The sequence below is a fragment of the Salmo trutta genome, chromosome 27 (assembly GCF_901001165.1).
Source record: "Salmo trutta chromosome 27, fSalTru1.1, whole genome shotgun sequence".
Lineage (NCBI taxonomy): Eukaryota > Metazoa > Chordata > Actinopteri > Salmoniformes > Salmonidae > Salmo > Salmo trutta.
In genome coordinates, this window is record NC_042983.1 from 6,625,688 (window position 1) to 6,651,981 (window position 26,294).

The following is a 26,294-nucleotide window of genomic DNA, read 5'->3' on the forward strand; positions in this document are numbered from 1 at the left end:
TTACAGCGTGACTGAACTTTAAAAGGCAATGCTCCCGCTTTGGCGGAGACTGCATTCACGGTAAACGGCTGCAAATTGAAAATACAACGCCGCCTCACCGCGACGAGATTGTTGTGGCGCATTGTGTTTGACGAGAAGGTGTGAACCGTAATTTCAGTAACAAGTAGGCCCAGAGAAGGTAAATGCCGCCACATTGTAGCATGATAGTGGCACTTACGTAAGGCAGGTAGCATTGTTAGCGCTACACATGAACCAGCGGTGGAGCATCGTAAACGCAAGGCACGGATGCTGATATCGTCCATTACGATAAATAACCTATAGGGTCCTACTAGAGAACTATGATGTCTGAAATGAAATAAGTGTGCTAATATGGGTGATTGTTAATGGAACTATTGATAGCTACAACGTTCAAAGTAGTAGTGGTAGTTTTAATAAGGCTAATATTTCAAAAATACTGTGAAGCACATTAATGTTATAAACGTATCATTCGATTTATCGTAATTGTGATAATTCAGTCCATTTACGTTACATGGATCTGCCCATCTCTAATACACACACAATCTGGAGTCTCACTTTGATGACATGTTCTGTATGTCGAAAAAACAAAACAATATAAAACACACACACAGGGGCGAACAACATGGGGGTCACAGACATGAAACAGATAAGCCTTACGGGAGACTACAGCGCAGCCTCACGTCAGGTGTCTGGTACAAGTCCAGATGAACCCGTCTTAGTGCCACCCAGCGGGTGTCTGTCTGGGGAAATGACTAATAGGAATTGATAGGCATGAAAACGTTAGGCTTGTAGGCTTTAAATAAAAAGACAACATCAGATCTGTTTGAGGGAGCTTAATGGAAGAATCTACAGTCGCTGAGTTTCTCTGAAAGACAGCGGTGTTTAGGTATAGTTGGCTGCAAGTGTGTGTGTGCTTGCGTCCCAAGCGAAACTAATATACTGCGCAGACACTTCACTCTGAGCGAGGGGGTGTTACTCAAAACCATCATCCAAGACTATGAGGACCCATATCTATTCTAAGTAGAAAGTTTGATAAAAAGTTATTCCATCCCTCCACTCAGTCATAAATCATGTTCAAAGTGCAGACTGTCAACACTGCTCCGTTGGACCACTACAGAGCTCACCGAACGCCGCAGACAAATGTGAGTGTGTGTCTAGGCTGTCTTAACTAGAGAAGGAGACTACAAGGCCTACTGACACATTTACGTCTTGAGTTTCATCTGTACGACAAATTAGGCACAGACAGAACTTTCATAGATAATCTGTTCATTCACAGAAATACATTCATTCAAAATCAGAGTGAATCCTTAAAACGAAACAAACTAAAATATGTGGACCTCTGAAAATGGTACTGATGTCTCATTCTGCGCACTCTGTAAATAACTTAACATCCATTCTGTTCTACCTACAGTACTGTTACAAAAGGCACATGTTCAAAAAACATGACTATTACATTAGACGCCCACCATGAGCCTTTCAGTGAGGGGCATTTCCATCTTAAAGGAACCAACATGTGAAGTTCAAATGAGCATGTCAACATTGGGAGTCAAATGAACGCTAAGAGACTATATTTGAGAAATGAATGCAAATACAGGGCTGTAGGGAAGGTATTCAGACCTTGCCTTTTTCCAGTTACATTACAGCCTTATTGTAAAATTGATTAAATTGTTCCCCCCCCCCTCAATCTACACACAATACCCCATAATGACAAAGCAAAAACAGGTTTTTAGATTTTTTAGCAAATGTATTCAAATGTATTTTTTTGAAACCCTTAACTCAGTATTTCGTTGAAGCACCTTTGGCTGCGATTACAGCCTCACGTCTTCTTGGGTATGACGCTACAAGCTTGGTACACCTGTATTTGGGGAGTTTCTCCCATTCTTCTCTGCAGATCCTCTCAAGCTCTGTCAGGTTGGATGGGGAACATCGCTGCACAGCTATTTTCAGGTCTCTCCAGATGTTCGATCGGGTTCAAGTCTGGGCTCTGCCTGGGCCACTCAAGGACATTCAGAGACTTGTCCCGAAGCCCCTCCTGCATTGTCTTGGCAGTGTGCTTAGGGTCGTTGTCCTGTTGGAAGGTAAACATTTACCCCAGTCTGAGGTTCTGAGCTCTCTGGAGCAGGTTTTCATCAAGGATATCTCTGTACTTTGCGCCGTTCATCTTTCCCTTGATCCTGACTAGTCTCCCAGTCCCTGCCTCTGAAAAACATCCCCACCGCATGATGCTGCCACCACCATGCTTCACCGTAGGGATGGTGCCAGCTTTCCTCCAGACGTAACGCTTGGTATTCAGGCCAAAGAGTTCAATCTTGGTTTCATCAGACCAGAGAATTTTGTTTTGAGAGTCCTTTAAGTACCTTTAACCAAACTCCAAGCTGTCATGTGCCTTTTACTGACGAGTGGCTTCTGTCTGGCCACTACCATAAAGTCCTGATCGGTGGAGTGCTGCAGAGATGGTTGTCCTTCTAGAAGTTTCACCCATCTCCACAGAGGAACTCTGGAGCTCTGTCAAAGTGACCACCGTGTTCTTGGTCACCTCCCTGACCAAGGCCCTTCTCCCTGATTGCTCAGCTTGGCCGGGCGACCATAACTAGGAAGAGTCTTGGTGGTTCCAAACTTCTTCCATTTAAGAATGATGGAAACCACCGTGTTCTTGGGGACCTTCAATGCTGCAGATATGTTTTGGTACCCTTCCCCAGATCTGTGCCTTGACACAATCCTGTCTCTGAGCTCTACGGAAAATTCCTTCAACCTCATGGCTTGGTTTTTGCTCTGACATGCAGTCAATTGTGGGACAATATATAGACAGCGGTGCACCTACCCAAATCACATCCAATCAATTGAATTTACCACAGGTGGACTCCAATCAAGTTGTAGAAACATCAAGGATGATCAATGGAAACAGAATGCACCTGAGCTCCATTTCAAGTCTCATAGCAAAGGGTTTGAATACTTATGTAAATAAGGTATTTCTGTTTATTTTTTGCAAACATTTCTAAAACCTGTTTTCGCTTTGTCATTATGGGGTATTATGTGTAGATTGATGAGGGAAAACATGTATTTAATCTATTTTAAAATAAGGCTGTAACGTAACAAAATGTGAAGGGGTCTGAATACTTTCAGAATGCACTGTATACAGTTTTCAACCATTTTCCAAACAAAAAAATAGGAATAAGCAAAGGCTTTGATTTCAAGTCACTTTGAGGGGTCTTAGAAAACATCTACCAGAAAAAAAGTCTTAAAAGGTATTAGAAATACATCAAAACGGCCTCCCGAGTGGCAGAGTGGTCCAAGGCACTGCAGCGCAGGGCAAGCTGTGCCACTAGATTCTGGTTTCGAGTCCAGGCTCTGTTGCAGCCGGCCGCGACCGGGAGACCCATGGGGTGAAGCACAATTGGCCCAGCGTCGTCAGGGTTAAAGGGGAGGGCTTGGCCAGCAGGGATGTCCTTGTCCCATCGTGCACTAGCGACTCCTGTGGCGGGCCGGGTGCAGTGCACGCTGACATGGTCACCAGGTGTACGGTGTTTCCTTCAACACATTGGTGCGGCTGGCTTCCGGGTTAAGTGGGCATTGTGTCAAGAAGCAGTGCGGCTTGGTTGGGTTGTGTTTCGGAGGACGCACAGCTCTCGACCTTCGCCTCTCCCGAGTCCGTACGGGAGTTGCAGCGATGAGACAACTGGATACCACGAAATTGGGGAGAAAAACAGGTTAAAAAAAACACACACAAAAAAATAAATACATCAAAAGTAAAAGACCCCTTCCAACTAATATGAACACCTAGATTTAGATTTGAAGAACGTATTTGTTTTCTGTAAGTTTAAGAAACATTCCTTGTAATTCCGCTTCCAAAAACCCACATATCTTAAAGATAGGCCTATTTTCTAATTTCGATCCCTCATGAGGGAGGGAGGATAATGGAAGTTCACAGAAGTACCCTACCAATTAGTTAGTGTTTTTACTGATATCAAGTTAAGTGATTCAAACACATAATTCTGTTTACAAATCGTTAACAAAATTACTGCAATTGAATTGGCTACAATAGGAAATCATAGTAGTCACAAACCACAGTTGGGTCTCCTGCTACTGTCCTCCCTTCCACTGACATACTGTTATGTTCAGCTGATAGTGTCTCCTGCTACTGTCCTCCCTTCCACTGACATACTGTTATGTTCAGCTGATAGTGTCTCCTGCTACTGTCCTCCCTTCTACTGGCATACTGTTATGTTCAGCTGATAGTGTCTCCTGCTACTGTCCTCCCTTCCACTGACATATTGTTATGTTCAGCTGATAGTGTCTCCTGTTACTGTCCTCCCTTCTACTGGCATACTGTTATGTTCAGCTGATAGTGTCTCCTGCTACTGTCCTCTCTTCCACTGGCATACTGTTATGTTCAGCTCATAGTGTCTCCTGCTACTGTCCTCCCTTCCACTGACATACTGTTATGTTCAGCTGATAGTGTCTCCTGCTACTGTCCTCCCTTCTACTGGCATACTGTTATGTTCAGCTGATAGTGTCTCCTGTTACTGTCCTCCCTTCCACTGGCATACTGTTATGTTCAGCTGATAGTGTCTCCTGCTACTGTCCTCCCTTCCACTGGCATACTGTTATGTTCAGCTGATAGTGTCTCCTGCTACTGTCCTCTCTTCCACTGGCATACTGTTATGTTCAGCTGATAGTGTCTCCTGCTACTGTCCTCTCTTCCACTGGCATACTGTTATGTTCAGCTGATAGTGTCTCCTGCTACTGTCCTCCCTTCCACTGGCATACTGTTATGTTCAGCTCATAGTGTCTCCTGTTACTGTCCTCTCTTCCACTGACATACTGTTATGTTCAGCTGATAGTGTCTCCTGCTACTGTCCTCTCTTCCACTGACATACTGTTATGTTCAGCTGATAGTGTCTCCTGCTACTGTCCTCCCTTCCACTGGCATACTGTTATGTTCAGCTGATAGTGTCTCCTGCTACTGTCCTCTCTTCCACTGGCATACTGTTATGTTCAGCTGATAGTGTCTCCTGCTACTGTCCTCTCTTCCACTGGCATACTGTTATGTTCAGCTGATAGTGTCTCCTGCTACTGTCCTCCCTTCCACTGGCATACTGTTATGTTCAGCTCATAGTGTCTCCTGTTACTGTCCTCTCTTCCACTGACATACTGTTATGTTCAGCTGATAGTGTCTCCTGCTACTGTCCTCTCTTCCACTGACATACTGTTATGTTCAGCTGATAGTGTCTCCTGCTACTGTCCTCCCTTCCACTGGCATATTGTTATGTTCAGCTGATAGTGTCTCCTGCTACTGTCCTCCCTTCCACTGGCATACTGTTATGTTCAGCTCATAGTGTCTCCTGCTACTGTCCTCCCTTCCACTGACATACTGTTATGTTCAGCTGATAGTGTCTCCTGCTACTGTCCTCCCTTCCACTGGCATACTGTTATGTTCAGCTGATAGTGTCTCCTGCTACTGTCCTCCCTTCCACTGACATACTGTTATGTTCAGCTCATAGTGTCTCCTGTTACTGTCCTCCCTTCCACTGGCATACTGTTATGTTCAGCTCATAGTGTCTCCTGTTACTGTCCTCTCTTCCACTGGCATACTGTTATGTTCAGCTGATAGTGTCTCCTGCTACTGTCCTCCCTTCCACTGACATACTGTTATGTTCAGCTGATAGTGTCTCCTGCTACTGTCCTCCCTTCCACTGACATACTGTTATGTTCAGCTCATAGTGTCTCCTGTTACTGTCCTCCCTTCCACTGACATATTGTTATGTTCAGCTGATAGTGTCTCCTGCTACTGTCCTCCCTTCCACTGACATACTGTTATGTTCAGCTGATAGTGTCTCCTGCTACTGTCCTCCCTTCCACTGGCATACTGTTATGTTCAGCTGATAGTGTCTCCTGCTACTGTCCTCCCTTCCACTGACATACTGTTATGTTCAGCTCATAGTGTCTCCTGCTACTGTCCTCCCTTCCACTGGCATACTGTTATGTTCAGCTGATAGTGTCTCCTGCTACTGTCCTCCCTTCCACTGACATATTGTTATGTTCAGCTGATAGTGTCTCCTGCTACTGTCCTCCCTTCCACTGACATATTGTTATGTTCAGCTGATAGTGTCTCCTGCTACTGTCCTCTCTTCCACTGACATACTGTTATGTTCAGCTCATAGTGTCTCCTGCTACTGTCCTCTCTTCCACTGGCATACTGTTATGTTCAGCTGATAGTGTCTCCTGCTACTGTCCTCCCTTCCACTGGCATACTGTTATGTTCAGCTGATAGTGTCTCCTGCTACTGTCCTCTCTTCCACTGGCATACTGTTATGTTCAGCTGATAGTGTCTCCTGCTACTGTCCTCCCTTCCACTGGCATACTGTTATGTTCAGCTGATAGTGTCTCCTGCTACTGTCCTCCCTTCCACTGGCATACTGTTATGTTCAGCTGATAGTGTCTCCTGCTACTGTCCTCCCTTCCACTGGCATACTGTTATGTTCAGCTGATAGTGTCTCCTGCTACTGTCCTCCCTTCCACTGACATACTGTTATGTTCAGCTGATAGTGTCTCCTGCTACTGTCCTCCCTTCCACTGGCATACTGTTATGTTCAGCTGATAGTGTCTCCTGCTACTGTCCTCTCTTCCACTGACATATTGTTATGTTCAGCTCATAGTGTCTCCTGCTACTGTCCTCCCTTCCACTGGCATACTGTTATGTTCAGCTGATAGTGTCTCCTGCTACTGTCCTCCCTTCCACTGGCATACTGTTATGTTCAGCTGATAGTGTCTCCTGCTACTGTCCTCTCTTCCACTGACATATTGTTATGTTCAGCTGATAATGTCTCCTGCTACTGTCCTCCCTTCTACTGGCATACTGTTATGTTCAGCTGATAGTGTCTCCTGCTACTGTCCTCTCTTCCACTGACATATTGTTATGTTCAGCTGATAATGTCTCCTGCTACTGTCCTCCCTTCTACTGGCATACTGTTATGTTCAGCTGATAGTGTCTCCTGCTACTGTCCTCTCTTCCACTGACATATTGTTATGTTCAGCTGATAATGTCTCCTGCTACTGTCCTCCCTTCTACTGGCATACTGTTATGTTCAGCTGATAGTGTCTCCTGCTACTGTCCTCTCTTCCACTGACATATTGTTATGTTCAGCTGATAATGTCTCCTGCTACTGTCCTCCCTTCTACTGGCATACTGTTATGTTCAGCTGATAGTGTCTCCTGCTACTGTCCTCCCTTCTACTGACATACTGTTATGTTCAGCTCATAGTGTCTCCTGCTACTGTCCTCTCTTCCACTGACATACTGTTATGTTCAGCTCATAGTGTCTCCTGCTACTGTCCTCCCTTCCACTGGCATACTGTTATGTTCAGCTCATAGTGTCTCCTGTTACTGTCCTCCCTTCCACTGGCATACTGTTATGTTCAGCTGATAGTGTCTCCTGCTACTGTCCTCCCTTCTACTGACATACTGTTATGTTCAGCTCATAGTGTCTCCTGCTACTGTCCTCTCTTCCACTGACATACTGTTATGTTCAGCTGATAGTGTCTCCTGCTACTGTCCTCTCTTCCACTGACATACTGTTATGTTCAGCTCCTAGCAGAGTTTTTTTCCTCTTTCTGTCATCTGGTGGTCAAAGCAAGATTGAAAACAGTCTGGACAACCCCTCCCTCTCAATCTCCCTCTCTTTCTCCCTCTGCCGCTCTCTCCAGTTAATGTCACCTCTCCCGGCTCTTACTGACACCTACCTTCTTTCCATTTACTGTAACAAGCATCCTCACCCACTGAGCACCGGCCCACACCGGACAACCATGGAAGTTGAAAAGTAGTTGAAATTTGGTTAGTCCGCCCTGTCCAGAGCAAACCTGAACCAATCATAGACAGTACAGTACAGTAGTGTTCAGTACAGTATAGTATAATGTACATATCTACTTTATTGTACTCTGCTGTATTGTCATGTCCAAACTTCTGAAACATAGACGTCTATGATTGGTTCAGATTTGGTCTGGTCCGGACTTTGTTTGGGGGCGGAGCTCGTTACAATAACAGGCAGTGTGTGGAGTAACACCCAATTATGCAAAATAAGGATATTGCATATATCTAACTTTGTGTACCTATTCAGGATACATCACCATGAAGAGAATGATATTCATATCCATAATTATGCATTTCTGTGTAGTACAGATCAGGGACCCGTGATGTCATTCTGTTATCGGATGTCAATCCACTTCACCTGCTGTAGTTCAATAATCCCCCCCAAAAATGTACCCGTTCTTCCTGCAGACATCTTTGAATCTTAATTCAGAGTAGAAATTTAACAGAGTTTTAGAAAAAGGTGGCCACGTTAAAAAAAAAAACGAGACGATTTTACTGTTCTTCTGTTACCAAACTTTGCATCGGCACAGTTTTTCCAGTAAATGTGTTTTTTTGTGAAACGCTATATAAAATTGTTTAAAGTAGCTCTTGTGCAAAGAGTTGTGTGGTTTGTTAAACTTTTAAAGCAGTGTTTTTTTTGGTTTGGCATACATTATAAAGTGAAAAATCAGAGTCGAAGCGTAACTCCGTTAACTTGCCCGGAGGCAGAAACCCTTGGAAGCTTGGTAGAGTAGACGAGACAGTACACCATACAGATTCCTCTTCTTTTCATTTAGAGACAGAGGGCCAACGGTGGGCAGTGAACTGAATGGGCTGACTGGACACTTTCTAACCATTCAGATTCTCATCATGTGTTCTTATGGGATGAACTGAAGAGCTCTTTTTATCGACCTACACTCTGTCTAGTCTAGTTCTACCGTCACCCTGAGAGTCATACATTTGCTGGGTTGCACTGAGACCTGCCACAGAGTATCTGCAATGCAAACAGACTACACACTTTGCACTGGCAGGTAATTGAATCTCCAAACTTTTCAGAGTTGTCTTTCCTCACCCCCCCCCTCGCCTCCCCACTTCTTTCCTCTCCTCCCCACTTCTTTCCTCTCCTCCCCACTTCTTTCCTCTCCTCCCCACTTCTTTCCTCTCCTCCCCACTTCTTTCCTCTCCTCCCCACTTCTTTCCTCTCCTCCCCACTTCTTTCCTCTCCTCCCCACTTCTTTCCTCTCCTCCCCACTTCTTTCCTCTCCTCTCCACTTCTTTCCTCTCCTCCCCACTTCTTTCCTCTCCTCCCCACTTCTTTCCTCTCCTCCCCACTTCTTTCCTCTCCTCTCCACTTCTTTCCTCTCCTCCCCACTTCTTTCCTCTCCTCCCCACTTCTTTCCTCTCCTCCCCACTTCTTTCCTCTCCTCCCCACTTCTTTCCTCTCCTCCCCCCTTCTTTCCTCTCCTCCCCACTTCTTTCCTCTCCTCCCCACTTCTTTCCTCTCCTCCCCACTTCTTTCCTCTCCTCCCCACTTCTTTCCTCTCCTCCCCACTTCTTTCCTCTCCTCCCCACTTCTTTCCTCTCCTCTCCACTTCTTTCCTCTCCTCCCCACTTCTTTCCTCTCCTCCCCACTTCTTTCCTCTCCTCCCCACTTCTTTCCTCTCCTCCCCACTTCTTTCCTCTCCTCCCCACTTCTTTCCTCTCCTCCCCACTTCTTTCCTCTCCTCCCCACTTCTTTCCTCTCCTCTCCCAGCTCAATCACATCCCAGCTACAACCTTCTATTAGTCCCTCTGGTTCAGAATCAGCAAGTTTCAATCGGAGTGCGAGCGGGTAAGAACCCGTAACAGGACGCTTGGGAAAGACGACGCAGACACACATGCAGTAATATCAGCTCTCTGTCCCAGAATCCCTTAAAGAGACCTGAGAGTTGCAGAGGGACGAGAGGGAAATAAATAATCGGCTTTATTGCTCAGAGACGGGGGGAGAGAGAGAGAGGCCATGAGAAGACAGAGAGAAGGAGCGGAGAGAGGCAGAGAGCGGGCCAGTGAGAGAGGGAGAACCAAAAAAAATGGGGTGTGTTGAATTTGTCATTATCGTAATACTTTTATTGAGAGAGAGAAACACGCACAGACAGCCTCCCAGGGTCGTGCAGTAACAGACCCAGCAGTGAAGGACTCTAATAAATGAGCTTCTTAATTCCTCCTGTCAGCAAACCTCACTGATTCCTGCTCACTAATATGCACACGGCTGACGAGAGAGAGAGAGAGAGAGAGAGAGAAAGAGAGAGAGAGAAAGAGAGAGAGAGAGGTTTCCAACCTGACAGGAGGAAAGCAAGTCCTTCCTCTATACTCTCGCTCCTTCTCTTTCTCCCTCTCCCTCTCTGATCATGAAGGAAAGGTTCAATTAGTGTGTTCACCGCTCCTTGGTTCCGGAAGCTGCATCAATTTACAGACGGCGCTTAGCAATGTGTGTGTGTGTGTGTGTGTGTGTGTGTGTGTGTGTGTGTTCCCCTGCAGAGGCACGCTGCTGTTCTCTCTCTGATGATACCTGTGTCACTCCGAAAGGATAACGAGACCAACAGGGATGAGCGGGCCGCTGCCTTCACTCCTCCAGCTCCCTCGCTCTCTTTCTCGCTCACCCACTCCTGTCTTTGTCCAACCTAATTTCCTCTTTCTGTCGCTCTCTCGAGCTCATTCCCTGTGTCTGACTTTCTCTGCAACTCTCTCTTTTGTTTCTCTCTTCATTCACACTCTCGCTCTCTCCATCTCACATAGTCTTACCCTGTGTTATGTTATTTTCCTGTCACTATCCATCTCTCTCTCTCTCTGTCTCTGTGCTGGTGTTAAGTCAACTAATAGAGAGAGTAGTCAAGTGGGTGTGAAGTAACCCCACAGAGAAGACACTAGGCGTTAGAGGGCCATAGGGTTTGAGTTTGTTGCAATACAATATTCTAGCCTAATCAGCTTCACTTCCCCCGTGCCCTAGAGATGTAGGCACAATCTCTTCTTACAAAGTCGCTTGTGAAAGTCCCCACGCCCCTTGCAGTCATCACATTTAGCTTCCTTTAAATAACATTTAAAAAGGGATTCAATTAGGATCTACACAAGCTGCTCCACATTTTCAAAGTGTTTGTTGTTGAAAATCATTCAAATGATAAAAAAAAACAAAAAAAAACCCACTTAAAATAAAGACGTGTTGATTGCACAAATTGGCCCAGAGTCGTCCGGGTTTGTCCGGGGTAGGCCTTCATTGTAAATAATAATTTGTTCTTAACTGACTTGCCTAGTTAAATAAAGGTGACATTTTTTTAAACATAAAAAAAATAAAAATAAAAGGTCTTCACAACCCAAAGTGAATACTTAATGGAAGTACCTTTGACAGCCAACACAGCTGTGAGTCATTTCGGGTTGATCGCGTTGTTCATTTCACCGGTCCCATAATCCTTCATTAGGAAGTTTAGCGGTAGTCCGCAGTCACGTGGTGTTTGTTTACAAGCACACAACGGCTGCGCCACTCGGGAGCTGGTATATCCAGCTTTTCAGAGAGATGACAAGAAAGGGGGAAAAAGGCAGAGGGTGTATTTGCTTTACAGGGACAGGAGCACAGGGTGGATTACACACAGGAGGGATATACAGAGGAAGAGAGGAGATCAATGCAGAGCGGTACAGGAGAAGAAGAGAGAATACAGTAGCCTTAGGCCTATTAAATACTACAGCATTATGGCAGTGGGCATAGTACTGACGGTATACTACCGTATTCTCTAATTGAATCAAAGGAGAGAGATACAGTAGTTGTGTATAAGATAGCCCTGTCTGTGTACTGGTCTACGCCGGTCTCGCAGCTAGAACTGCTGCCATCGTTACTTCCCAACAGTAGAGCTAACACAAACACAGACCTTCACCTGCCACTGGTTCATATTTATGGCATTTTCACGCCATCTGACCGCTGTGGCTGTCCAACAAGCTGATGAAAACACACACACACTGGCTATTTAAGCAGTCATGGTTCATATTTCCTTCCCTGACTGTCTGTGAAAGTAGGCCATCTCCTGCAGGTAATGGGGCGTGGGTGGGGGCCGAGGATTTAGCCAGCTGCATCTCGATGACAACGTCATATCTATGGAGATTTATCTAAATGTAAATCAGCTGCTTTCACTCTGCGACACACACACACACACACACACCACGCCCACAATCCACACAAAATGCGCCCAGCTCTCTTTCATCTGTGCCCTATGGAGCAAATTCACTATAACCAAATGCACTTTTAATTGAGGGAACTGATTCAGCTTAACCCAAAATAACCCGGCGTACGTAAGAGACGGGCTGAGGGGAGGAGAGTAGGGGAGAGAAAGAGTGACAGGTGACAACCCCCCACCCCCCCCCCCCCCCCACCCCCCGTACGAGGTGAATAAAGGTGAGAGAAATAAAGTAGGCAACAGAAGAACAGCGTTAAAGAAAGCGCAAGGCTCGCACGCCCTGTAGCCGTCCACTGCCACGGAACAGCTTTACGTTCACGTCAGTGACGTAGCGGTAAAAAAAAAAACTAAATAGGTGGGTAAACGTATTATTTATTTTTTAAACAACTTTCGCCCGGAGTAAAGTAGCGCTCCCTATATTTCCAATGCATTTTTCTGCAAAATTTGCGTTTACCCTCCACCACACCACTCGTTCACATGGAAAGTTGGTGGTGGTCACTGTCATGACGATTACCTTGTAGAAAAAAAAGGCAGGCAGGCAGTAAATCACAACTCCGCATACTACAGCATCTATAAAGCCAACAGCGCCTGGGGGCTAGAAGCCCGGCTGGAAGAGCTCCTGTAAGAGCTCCTGTAAGAGATATATGCTACAGGGTTATCTAGGTTCACTCCCCCTCTCTCTGATCTCTCCCCCCCAGTCCTACACAGCTGTTAATTAGCCTGGCTAAGTGCTCCATTAATCGATTGGTTGTCCAGATGGTATACCTCATAACGGGCGTTACACTCTCCAGAGAAATATGAGGCTCAGGAAGTCACACTGTCTCTGGTGAGTTACTGGTCCTTGGTGGGAGCAAAGGAGTATGGGTAGACGGGCAGTCCTACGTAGGTCAGTATGGGATGGGGGGGGCAATGGACGATGACATGACCACCCCCTCCCCTCCCTTGCAATGCACAGAATGTAACCTACGGAAAATACAGTATAGGTAGACATCCCTAAAGTGACAATTGTACAATGAGTAACCATGGATTCCTCGGAGTTCAGTGTCAGAATATCTGAGAACAGCCTGTATGTGTGTTCCAAACATTCTACATTACATTTCATATTTGACAGCAACCGTAGGCCAAACTTTCCTTGCTGGCAATCACTGGTTGGTAGAACAGAAGGCCTACAGACAGACAGCCAACCAGCCCTCCACAGTCCAGCCATTTAAAATATTGTAGGGACCTTGAAAATATGTCTTTTCTCGGAAGCAGGGTCCTTGGAAAAAAAAAAAAAAGGTTTCTGAAGCCAAGTTCTCCTTCAAAAGATAGCCTATCTTATATGTTACTGCGAGAGCAAGAGAAAGAGACCCGAAAAGACAAAGACGGGAGAGAGAGAGAGAGACCGATTACTGTGACCTCGTTAACCCCTCTGGCTCGTTAGCGTCTCGTTAAGGTGTTAGCGTTCTCCTGGCTAGTCGTCTGTCACACCTTCATTAAGCCCATCGACCCACACAGCTTATTAAACACATTCATTACAGCCCAGATCCAACCAATACCAGGCGCCAGCACAGAACCAAACACATTAGCAGAAGGGGGTGTTCCCGCGTTCACTGTTGGAGACGGCGGAGATACGGAGGGTAGGGAAGGAGGAGGAAGACGAGAGGGGATGAGGAGGCAGAGGAAGACAACACTCACTCAGACAGGCACACACCTCTGCTTCACATCTATCATTAGTAATGAAGCCAGTGGTTAGAACCACTCTGGCCTCTCAATCAGCAGACAGACAGGAGAGAGAAAGAGAGAGGAGGAACGAGCCGGAGAAGTACCGAAGAGAAAAAGGAGGCAGACAGGGGAGACGGGGTGAGAGGAGAGCAGTCTTTCCACGTCTCTTTACCTCCTCCTTTCTCCTCTCCCCCCCTCTCCTCTCCTCTCCCATGACCCTACAGATTCCAGTTTACCCAGAGCCATTTATCACATCCCAGAGCACTAAAGACTTCCGTCTCACCGTCAGACTAAGGGTGCTCCCAACTCAGGCTTTAGATGATGATGTCATCAGAGCTGCCCTTGTAAAACAAAAGGAAAGCCCATCATAGGGTGGATACGTGGGTGAGGGATGGGGTAAAGGGTGGGTGGGGGCTAGCCCATGAATCATTTGGACACCCCCCTGGCACAGGGTCAGGACCCCGTGACTGTCTGCTGGCCGGAGGACAGATGGGAGGCCCGGAATGACTCAGAACTGTCAAGCAAAGACACAACAACTGTAACTAAGCCTAACTTGAATCCTAATCCCTTCCATAAATGCTTGGATGTAACCAACTTTCCTTTGAATCATGTATTTATGTTGATAGTAGTTCTGGATGAAAATGTGTTTTACTCCTATAATACTACAGTGATACTCCTATACTACTACAGTGATACTACTATACTACTACAGTGATACTACTACAGTGATACTCCTATACTACTACAGTGATACTCCTACTGTGATACAGTGATGCTCCTATACTACTACAGTGATGCTCCTATACTACTACAGTGATGCTCCTATACTACTACAGTGATGCTCCTATACTACTACAGTGATACTACTACAGTGATACTCCTACTGTGATACTCCTATACTACTACAGTGATACTCCTACTGTGATACTCCTATACTACTACAGTGATACTTCTACTGTGATACTCCTATACTACTACAGTGATACTCCTACTGTGATACTCCTACAGTGATACTCCTACTGTGATACTCCTACTGTGATACTCCTATACTACTACAGTGATACTCCTACTGTGATACTCCTACAGTGATACTCCTACAGTGATACTCCTACAGTGATACTCCTACTGTGATACTCCTACTGTGATACTCCTACTGTGATACTTCTACTGTGATACTTCTACTGTGATACTTCTACTGTGATAGTCCTACTGTGATACTCCTATACTACTACAGTGATACTCCTACAGTGATACTCCTACTGTGATACTCCTACTGTGATACTCCTCTACTACTAGTGATACTCCTACTGTGATACTCCTATACTACCACAGTGATACTCCTATACTACTAGTGATACTCCTATACTACCACAGTGATACTCCTATACTACTAGTGATACTCCTACAGTGATACTCCTACTGTGATACTCCTATACTACTACAGTGATACTCCTATACTATTAGTGATACTCCTACAGTGATACTCCTACTGTGATACTCCTATACTACTAGTGATACTCCTACTGTGATACTCCTATACTACCACAGTGATACTCCTATACTACTACAGTGATACTCCTACAGTGATACTCCTATACTACTAGTGATACTCCTACTGTGATACTCCTATACTACCACAGTGATACTCCTATACTACTACAGTGATACTCCTATACTACTACAGTGATACTCCTATACTACTACAGTGATACTCCTATACTACTACAGTGATACTCCTACTGTGATACTCCTATACTCCTACAGTGATACTCCTATAATACTACTGTGATACTCCTAGAATACTACTGTGATACTCCTAGAATACTGTATATCCTAGTTAACAGGCTATGCTGCAGCAACCAGTGATACAGCACACAATCTGTTCATCCTCAGGGTTGAGTCGGTCCACTGTCCCAGAGAATTTCCTCCCCATTATTTATGTTGGAGATGTTGAAAAATGTGCTTCGGTTCCACTTTGTGCTGCTAAAAAGCCAAAAGATGAACTTAAGGCCAAATGGCTGCTTATTTTAGGCATGTTTCCAGTCTTCATATACTGAAAAGGGGATCTTTTTTTTTTTACTCTCTGTAGTCATCGAAGCAACACTGATATCCTGTTCAGAACCATTCTTACGGCGCCATCTGCAGGTCAAGATATGATACAACAGCCTCAGTTACCGACACACTGCAGTGGATGAACAGACAACTCGATTCCTTTCTTTTGAGCTCCCAGCAACCCTTTACCCAGATTTTAACTGTAGGCCCACCTGTAAACAAATAGGCCTATCAGCTATAGAAGGGTTTTAATACAGCTATAACAAACAAGCTCAAGTGGACACAAGGTGTTGGATTGACAGATATCGTCGATAACTGTCGGTGATGCTAAGTGAATTGAGGTATTGCTGCTTTATAATATTGACAGGGCACAAGACAACTCATTCAAGTGACTGAGACGGGTATCGCGAATAAAGAGATGTAAACCACTTAACAGAGACAGAGGTTCACAGAAGGCCTGGCAAAGGTACACGGTGATAGAAAACCTTGGTGTTTCATCGTTCAAAAGCAACTTAGCGAGCTGGGTCCATGCCGGTTCTGTAACAAAGAGAAAAACAGCACAGCCTCGCCTTGTCTGATCTATGCTCAGAAAGAGTCCGCCAGCTACATAACAAACACCAGACCTTAACCTGAAGAACCGCTCTCTAATCTCACACACGAGGCCATCTCCTGTCGCCACAAAGGAACCTTTTTAAACCACGGTCCTTTCTTCCAACCAGGGTCTTTGTCTGAGAAGGACGGTCACCGTGTAATCCCCGGAACATCTTTTAAGGGAAAGTTCACTCCACAGACACTCATATCTAGAGGCCAGACCTGACATTTACAAAACTCCTCGCCTGACGTCTCTCCATTGCTTCTGTCCTCTCCTGTTCCGGCGTTTTTTGTTTTTGTTTCGTTGAAGGCCAGACGGCGAGGTGAACGTATCGACAGCAGCGTGTCTGGATCCAGTCAGCCAGGCCGCCAATGGAACGGAAACAGTCAATAACGGACCTGATGACTTGTGAACCTGAGAGACGATCAACCGGATGTCCCCCAAACATGGTCCTCCCTCATAGCCACAGGACACGGCTTTCACATGCTTTCTGAGGGATACATAGCTAGACGTCAAAGACTACATAGGGGGAGAGAGAGAGAGATGTTAGGCAGAATGAGAAATAAGGAGGTGAAGGAGAGAGATGGATAGGGGAGAGGAGGAAGTGTAGCAGCGAGGGTATACGAAAGAGGGCGAGAAGTAAAGGCGGAGAAAGTGGAGGAGAAAAAAAAAGGGATGTGGGAGGAGAGCGAGAAAATAGTGGCAATTTCCACCTCGAGCACCTGGGGAGTGGGGGGGACGTTTGATAGCCTGCTCCCCTGTGTTGCCTGATAGTCATCATTAGAGGGACCAGCATCCCTACAGCTCAGAAACACAGCAGCTCTAACTGGTGGTTACCTCGCAGATGGACAATCACAGCGAGAGGGTGGGGGAGACGGGGGGCAGAAGAAAGGAAGAGCCGAGAGGAAAGAGCGAAAGAAAGCGAGACAAGAGACGAAGAACAGAGAGACTGGGCACATTGCAGCACAAATCATGTAACGTCTATATGGGAGGCTACGGTCATCTCATCTATGGTCTGGAATGGATGCATGTGGATAATGTAAAAAAAAAAAGATTTTTTAAATTAAAAATTAAAATTGACAACACATCACACTAACCAAACAACAAAAAAACACCACTCGTAAACAACGACGCCGTTCTCTCTCCTCCTACTGACTCAAAGGCACATTTCTAAACCTTCCTTTCATATCACAATTTAATTCGGACAAAAACATCTAAATACAACTGTTGCATATATAGGAGGGCTGTAACGAAATTTCAAGACCAAGAAATAAATAAGTCACTAATATTATAAATAATGGTAAAGTTGAGATAAAATAGACAGCAGTTTCTCATTATGTACATCATTTGTATGAAGCGACATATTATCGATGGGTATAATGATTTTGTATGACGTCAACATGACTGTGTCATCTCACACCAGCTCTGTCTGAACGGCAGGGTCACGACACAAGCTGGGCCGCTGGTGAACTCTCAGCCATTCACGCGGGTAGGAGACCCCGCCCATTGTGACCCCCACATCCAACAGGTCACTTCCTGTCCTTGGTAATACTTCAGGTCCAGTAGCGCGTCGTGTCATCCAAACATGCTCAAGCCAAAGTAGACGGATCCTCCATGTCCCACAGAAAGGAGAACGCCACTGGAATGTTTTCTCTTGGGAGGGAAGACGGCTGTGGAGAGCGTTCCTCCCGTCCGCAGGTCAGGATGGTTCTACTTATCTCTAATCAATCCAAAATACTTCCCGGGACAACTTCTCAGAGAGGGAGAAAATTCCGTCTGGCTTGCCCAATATTTCCCTTGTGTCTCCCAGTGTTTAAACTAGCCAGGAGGGGTGTCATGTCAGAACAGGTCTCCCATAACTGACAGCACTTGTTCCCACTTCCTGTTCCCCAGTTCTCCCTTTGTTCTAGCTAGTTAAATCTGATGTAGCATAAATACACAGATCACTGACTAATCATCCTGCACTGGACTGTTATTGGCCCATTATGTCCTCTAAAAACACTTCTCTGGCTTTAATTACGCCGTAATGTTCACAAGCTGTCAACCTATCAGGGAGGGATATGAGGTGTATGTGACTGACCAATGGCTAAACAGACGCCAGTCATTGTGACACCACGTCACCCTGAGTGTTCCGTGGTCCCCGTTCGGAGTTCTGTTCACACAAACACAGCCGTCACACGCCACCCTCTCCCAGGCGACGAGGATTAGCCAAGATGGACAGGGAAAAAGGAGAGGAAACATGAAGAAAAAAAAGGGGGGATATATGCAAGTAATTAGAGCTAAATTGAGGGCACATGGTAATCTATTGCAGGTCATCTCCAATTCCAATTACACATACACACATTTAAGCTAATTAAAACTGTGGTTAATCAAAACTGTGTGTGTGTGTATATATATATATATATATATAAATAAATAACAGACAGACACATGTTCCCAGGAGCGTTTCCAAGACAGACAGTTCCTATTGGGAATTTTCATGGAAAAAGCCCCATGAGCACTAACATGTGAAGTTCAAGTTCATAGGAGCATATCGCATTTGATGTCAAATGAAAGCTAAGAGTTCTATATTTTGGATTAAAAAAAAGGTATATACAGTACATCAAATGTTCAACCATATTCCATCCTAAAAAAATGAGGAATAAGCAAAGCCTTGATTTCTGGTCAAATAGATGGAAAGGGGGTCTTTGAAAACATTGAGCAGAAAAAGCCTTAAAAAAGGTATTAGAAATACATCAAAACACAATAATGTTGAAGTAAAGACCCCTTCTACTATATAATATCAGCATTTCTATTGAGTTTTGCCGAAAATATTTGCCTTCTGTAAGTTAAAGAAATATTGCCTAGTGTCATAATTATGTTATTAAAACCCACATAACTTTAAGATATTTGCTCATTTCTCTCCCTCGTGAGGATAATGAAAGTTCACTGAAGTAGTAAGAAGCAAAAAGGTAGACCTAATTAGTGTTTTTACTGATAACAATTTGATTTATTAAGTGATTAAAACCTGTCATTCTGTTACCAAATCGGTAACAGAATGACCCCCCCCCCAAAAAAAAGAAAAATCAGTAACAGAATGACTGCAATTAATTGGCAACAATGGGAATTCATCATATTCACAAACCACAGTTAGGTCTCCTGCTACTGTCCTCTCTTCTACTGGCATACTGTTATGTTCAGCTCATAGTGTCTCCTGCTACTGTCCTCCCTTCCACTGGCATACTGTTATGTTCAGCTGATAGTGTCTCCTGCTACTGTCCTCCCTTCCACTGGCATACTGTTATGTTCAGCTGATAGTGTCTCCTGCTACTGTCCTCCCTTCCACTGGCATACTGTTATGTTCAGCTGATAGTGTCTCCTGCTACTGTCCTCCCTTCCACTGACATACTGTTATGTTCAGCTCATAGTGTCTCCTGTTACTGTCCTCCCTTCCACTGACATACTGTTATGTTCAGCTGATAGTGTCTCCTGCTACTGTCCTCCCTTCCACTGGCATACTGTTATGTTCAGCTGATAATGTCTCCTGCTACTGTCCTCCCTTCTACTGGCATACTGTTATGTTCAGCTGATAGTGTCTCCTGCTACTGTCCTCCCTTCCACTGGCATACTGTTATGTTCAGCTGATAGTGTCTCCTGCTACTGTCCTCCCTTCCACTGACATACTGTTATGTTCAGCTGATAGTGTCTCCTGCTACTGTCCTCCCTTCTACTGGCATACTGTTATGTTCAGCTCATAACGGTTTTCTTTCTATTTCTATCACGTGGTGGTCATTTTTTTTTTTTTTATAAATAAATATAAATATAAATATATATTTATAAATAAATATATATATGTATATATTTATAAATAAATATATATATATATATTTATAAATAAATATATATAATAAATATATATATATGTATATATTTATAAATAAATATAAATATATATATATGTATATATTTATAAATAAATAAATATATATATGTATATATTTATAAATAAATAAATATATATATGTATATATTTATAAATAAATAAATATATATATGTATATATTTATAAATAAATAAATATATATATGTATATATTTATAAATAAATAAATATATATATGTATATATTTATAAATAAATATATATATGTATATATTTATAAATAAATATATGTATATATTTATAAATAAATATATATATATATATATATATATATTTATAAATAAATATAAATATATATGTATATATTTATAAATAAATATAAATATATATATGTATATATTTATAATAAATATAAATATATATATATATATTTATTTATTTATTTATTTATATAGTTATTTATAAATAAATAAATATATATATTTATAAATAAATAAATATATATATTTATAAATAAATATATATATATGTATATATTTATAAATAAATAAATATATATATATATAAATAAATAAATATATATTTATAAATAACTATATAAATAAATAAATATATATATATATTTTTTAAGTCTGGGCAACCCCTCCCTCTCTTCTTTCTGTCCAGTTAATGTCACCTCTCCCGGTACTGACACCTACCCATAAGCCCCTCTCTCTTTCCATTTATTGTAACCAGCCCTCTCGGTCATCGAAGACCGACCAACACCGGAAGTCCATGGACGTCGAAAAGTAGTTGAAATTTGGTCAGTCCAAATCTAAGCCAATCATAGACGTCTGTTCCACAAGTTTGGAAAGCACAATACAGTCAATTATTCTGTATTCTACTCTAGTGTACTCTACTGTACTGCCAAACTTGTGAATGACGTTTATGATATTACATTTTTCTACCTTTGCATGTACCTATTCATTATGGATCACCATGAACAGGATGACGTTAATAAATATGAATTTCTGTATAGTACAGATCAGGGACCCATGATGTCATTCTGTTACTATTATCCTGTTACCGGGTGTTAATCCATGTCAATTACTAAGTGATTCGTCATGATACCCAGACATAAAAAGGCCATGATTTTGGGGATTTTTACTAAATGCAATCCATAGACAACTAGTCCTTTGGAGATAGAATTGTTGACATTTGTATCTAAAAACATAATTTTTGAAATAATTAAAGTTGGCATATTTGCGCCATTTTGGCTTCACCCAGGCCCCCTTCCAGACTCCATAATGGTTCATCTGTAGGTGCTACAAAGAAAATATTGGTGTCATATGAAGCTTTACCGCTTGCTGTGTAATATGAGTAGTATTTTGACATCAATAGCTTTTTCGACATAAATGTATGAATATAATAAAATACACATGCATATAGAAAATATATCTTTTTTTATTTGGCACATTTCATTATATTACTTTTACATACAAATGTCAAATATATGTCAACAATCCTTCCTCCAAATGACTATTCTATGGATTACTATCGAAAATCCCCAAAACATTTTGTATACTATTGCAGTTCACTATTGCAGTTCAATAACCAAATTAGATGTTTTCAAACTCAAGGTGTCATATCATACCTGACACCCCATTCTTTCTGCAGAGATAGATAGATAGATAGATAGATAGATAGATAGATAGATAGATAGATTATATAAATTAGATATCTAACAGAGTTTTTGAAAAACGTGGTCACATAAAATGAGGGAGATTTTACCGTCATTCTGTTACCAAACTACATCTGCACTGTTCTTTGAGTAAATGTGTTTTTGTAATATTTTCTGTGGAAATTGTTAAAAGTAGTCATTGTGCATAGAGTTGGATGGTTTGTTAAACTTTGCAAATCAGTGATTTTTGTTTTGGCAAAAAAAACACTGTTACCGTGTCATCGCCTCGCTGGAGAAACGCGCTTTTATTCCACCAGGAAAGGAGAAGCAAAGGAAGAGGGAGAAAAAAATCTGGCTAAACGTTTCTAAAATTGCGATACTCCTGTGCAATGGTGAGGAACTAATAGAATATAATTATTCATGTCGAAGAATGGGGTGCGATCTGTTGAGCTGATAAGCCTACACAATACTTTGTCTGTGTTGACAAAACTCTCAGCTCAACTTCCGGGGACGTCTCTCTCCTAGCCAAGGACACATTAATATGAGAAGAGGAGGAGTTTGGTATTATAGAAGTCTTTGTCCTCTGAGGCAGACAGAGAGAAAACAGAATATGAAAGGCAAAACAACAAGAGCTCAAAACAACGTCTGAAAACAGACAAACAATCCCTACAATGGCAGAGATTCTGTAAATATGGACAAGATAAATAGAGTATGAACACACGCCATTTTATTCTCTACTTACACAGGTGAGGTGATCCCATTTTAAAAACAAAAACACTTTTCTAGTCCGACAAACTTCTTCTGGAAAGTTCTCTCTATTCCTCCTCCCACACGGCAGCCTAGCAGAGAGAAACATTCAGCAGTTCAAATCAGCCAGTTCACCTAAGTACTGTGTGGACACAGAGAGCTGTCAGGGAGATGGGGAGAGAAAAGGAGAGAGAGTGGGTGGGGGAAAGAGAGCGAGAGAGAAATAGAGAGCAAAAAAAAGAAAAAAAGAAGAGAGATAAAGACCCAAACATCAGAGCTTCACCTGAGAAATCACCGGAGCCCAAAAATAGTCATTCTCTGCATCTGTACAGACTCCATTGGCCAACACACACAGCCAGCCAGCCCAGGCTAACTAGCTGAGATCTGACAGGGAAACGGAAGGTGAGAGCAGTGACTCCAGCCAGTCACACAGGCCATAGAAGTCATTATTCCTCGACTTCTACACGCGGAAGAATAGTCCTCCTTACAACACCCAATGTCGTTTTTTTCCCCCCTTTTTTTAAATAGGCCAGCTAGAAAGAGAACTGTCTACTTCATCAGCTTAGTGTGACAGACTCCCTTCATGAAAGGATTCACTTTTTTTTCTCCCTAAACTGTTAAAGACTTCCAGACTAGATACTGTATGTTGATGAGAGCAGGAAGCCTCGAGCCAAAGAAGAGAGAAACCACCGTAAGAGTCGAGCGAGAGCACAGAAAAGTACTCCGGCTTTTGTAATTATTCAATTAGAAGAAGGCCAGAAAGGAGGGGAGGAGGAGGAGGAACCGAAAAAGGACAGAACACCAGAGTCGAGGGATCATCCTCCATTCCTCACTGATTGAAAGGGACAGGATCCTGTTACATTACATTAGGGAAGGGGGGGGGGGGCAGGAAAAGAGAAAAGGAGGCAGAGGGAAAGATGAGGCATGCGAGCGAGAGAAAGAGAGAGGACCTGTCAGTGAGTGAATTGGGGGCCGTTGTGATAAAAGATGTTTCGTAAAGGCTTCAGATGTCAGAGTAGACCTGGCGGTGCCTGGCCTCCTAACCCCACAGGACAGAGGCAACTGTACACGCACCTCCCGCAGACGGGGAGAGAGAGAGAGAGAGAGAGAGAGAGAGAGAGAGAGAGAGGAGAGAGAGAGAGAGAGAGAGAGAGAGAGAGAGAGAGAGAGAAGAGAGAGAGAAGAGAGAGAGAGAGAGAGAGAGAGAGAAGAGAGAGAGAGAGAGAGAGAGAGAGAGAGAGAGAGAGAGAGAGAGAGAGAGAGAGAGAGAGAGAGAGAGAGAGAAGGGAGAGGGCAAAGGACCAGGGATGAGAGAGAAGAAGAACTGACAATGCTTTCTAAACTATGACCTCAGAGGAAGATGAATTTGTCCAGTGAAAAATGAGGTGAGAGAAAAAGGGAGAAGGATAAAGAGAAAGCGAACATGTCCTATTCTCATAGAGAGAGGCCTACACTGCTACACACAGCAGATCAGAAACATTTCACTAGGAAACGAGACTTGTTTTTAAACGCAGTCAACTAAATCCTCTCATTAAAAAACTTCATAGGCTAGATACCGTAGGGCACATATGACTTAGTCAAAATATGTTTATCCTCAGTCTCACACTAAAAAAAGTCTGTAAATGTAAAATAGTTCATTTATGTTTACGAGCTAAACACAGGAGAAAACATGAAAACCAGCAGCCAAATTCGGATCTAGCGATATAGAGATTTCTCCCTAGGCCTACAAGACAACTGTAAACAAATCACAATTTTGCCCACTTTCCTTCTTACGGAGATTAAATCAATTCTTTAATCTGGTCCAAAAATGTCCAATTAGAAAAGGGAATTACTTATCGAGCTATTGCATTTGATTCCTCAAAACAGTTGGGGAGAGAAACTCTAGCAGGCAATGCTGTGAGAGAATGAGAATCCTCTACGGAGAGGAGAGAGGGAGGAAAGTGTTCCTGTCCTTCTTAATACCAGGCAAACTTAATGACAATATCAGGCCAAAGCAATGAGAGCGGCTAGACATAACAACTCCTAAAAACATTCACAGCCCATTTTTCCGACGGCATAATATGACGAGGAAGCCAGAAAACTTCACGCAATCTCACGTCTGAAAAATGACTGTCTGAAATTGATACTGCCGCGTTGAAATATCATTAGCACCTAAATGAATCTCTCACCTCGCTATAATCGCTATTTTCATAACTATTAAGATGATGAATGGGATTCTAACAGACTGGGTCATTGTTAATAACTTTAAGTGGACTAATTCATCAGGAGCATAATCACTCAGAGGAGTGAGAAATATTTGGAGGAAAGGAAGACCAAGCCATTAGGCTTGAGAATAAAGAGGGCGGATTATGATGAAATGCTATTCAATACACTTGGAAACAGAACTCCTTTGCACATCTCAATGCATACATATCCAGAGAAGCTTTTCATGGAAGTGACAAATGTAGAGGATTCTAGCCAGCCTCTGTGGCTTTGTTAAAAGAGCACACTTTGTCTAGCTACGGCAACCTTGGCTGGCCACGTTCAATAGTGAAGTACCACTGACCCCTAGTGGTGAAAGGAAGGCACTGTCAGGGATCGTTCAACAATCACACTTGGGAATAAGTGCATCACTGGGGAGACATGTCAAACTGGGTGGGGTTATGGGCAATTCCACGGTAAATTACGCTGAGACTCCGATTTCGCACTTTAAAATGTATGCCAAACAAAAACCATTGATTTCAAAAAGTTTAACAAAACCATACAACTCTATGCACAATTACTACTTTGAATAATTTACACAGTAACAAAAAAAATAAAAAACACAATGTACTGGAAAAACTGTGCTGATTCCAAGTTCGGTAATAGAATTTGGGTAAAATCTCTCTTAGTTACCAAAGTTTGTATCTGCACAGATCTTCCTATGAATGTGTTTCTGTAAACTTTTCAGTGGAAATTGTTCAAAGTAGTACGTGTGCGTCAGTGGAGGCTGCTGAGGGGAGGACGGCTCATAATAGCTGGAATGGAGTCAATGGAATGATATCAAACATGTGGATTCCATTGGTTGATACCATTCCAGTGATTCCATTCCAGCCATTACTATGAACCATCCTCCCTTCAGCAGCCTCCATTGTTGGACATAAAGTTCTATGGTTTGTTAAACTTTGAAATCAGTGTTTTTTTTTAAAAGGAAAAAAAATCTGTTTTAGTGTAATTCCGTTACCATGGAATTGCCCTTATACAATAGACAGTCATCAAGTATTCTAGTCACTGAGGCTTTTTGACAAGCTACATTAGGAAAGGAGTGGACACACTTCAAATATCCAACACGCTTTCAAAGCCTGAGATGCAGGTTGTCAGGATGTCCAAATCCCCTGCAGAACATGAACACAAGCCAAAAATCTGTGTTCAACCGCCGACGGGATGTCTCACTGCAGGGTTCTAGTGTTAGCAGGCCGCTGTCAGAACCAGTGACTACTGGTACAACACAGACACCCAACTAAAATGAACAAGATTCCACCACAACCACAAATGCAAAGTTCCGATCAGTTTTCCCAAATTCTCAGGTTTTTACAGAATACCTGGTTGGAAGATTCCTGGAATCAGGAGGGAATGCGCTGGACATCTGGGAATCCTCC

The 26,294-nt window shown here is 43.1% G+C and overlaps 1 protein-coding gene across 2 annotated transcripts in view; it reads right to left on the reverse strand.

The window, feature by feature from the left end:
- fbxl17 (F-box and leucine-rich repeat protein 17) overlaps positions 1 to 26,294 on the reverse strand; it is a 336,364-nt gene that overhangs the window by 301,740 nt on the left and 8,330 nt on the right. The gene's annotated exons all lie outside the window — the stretch shown is intronic.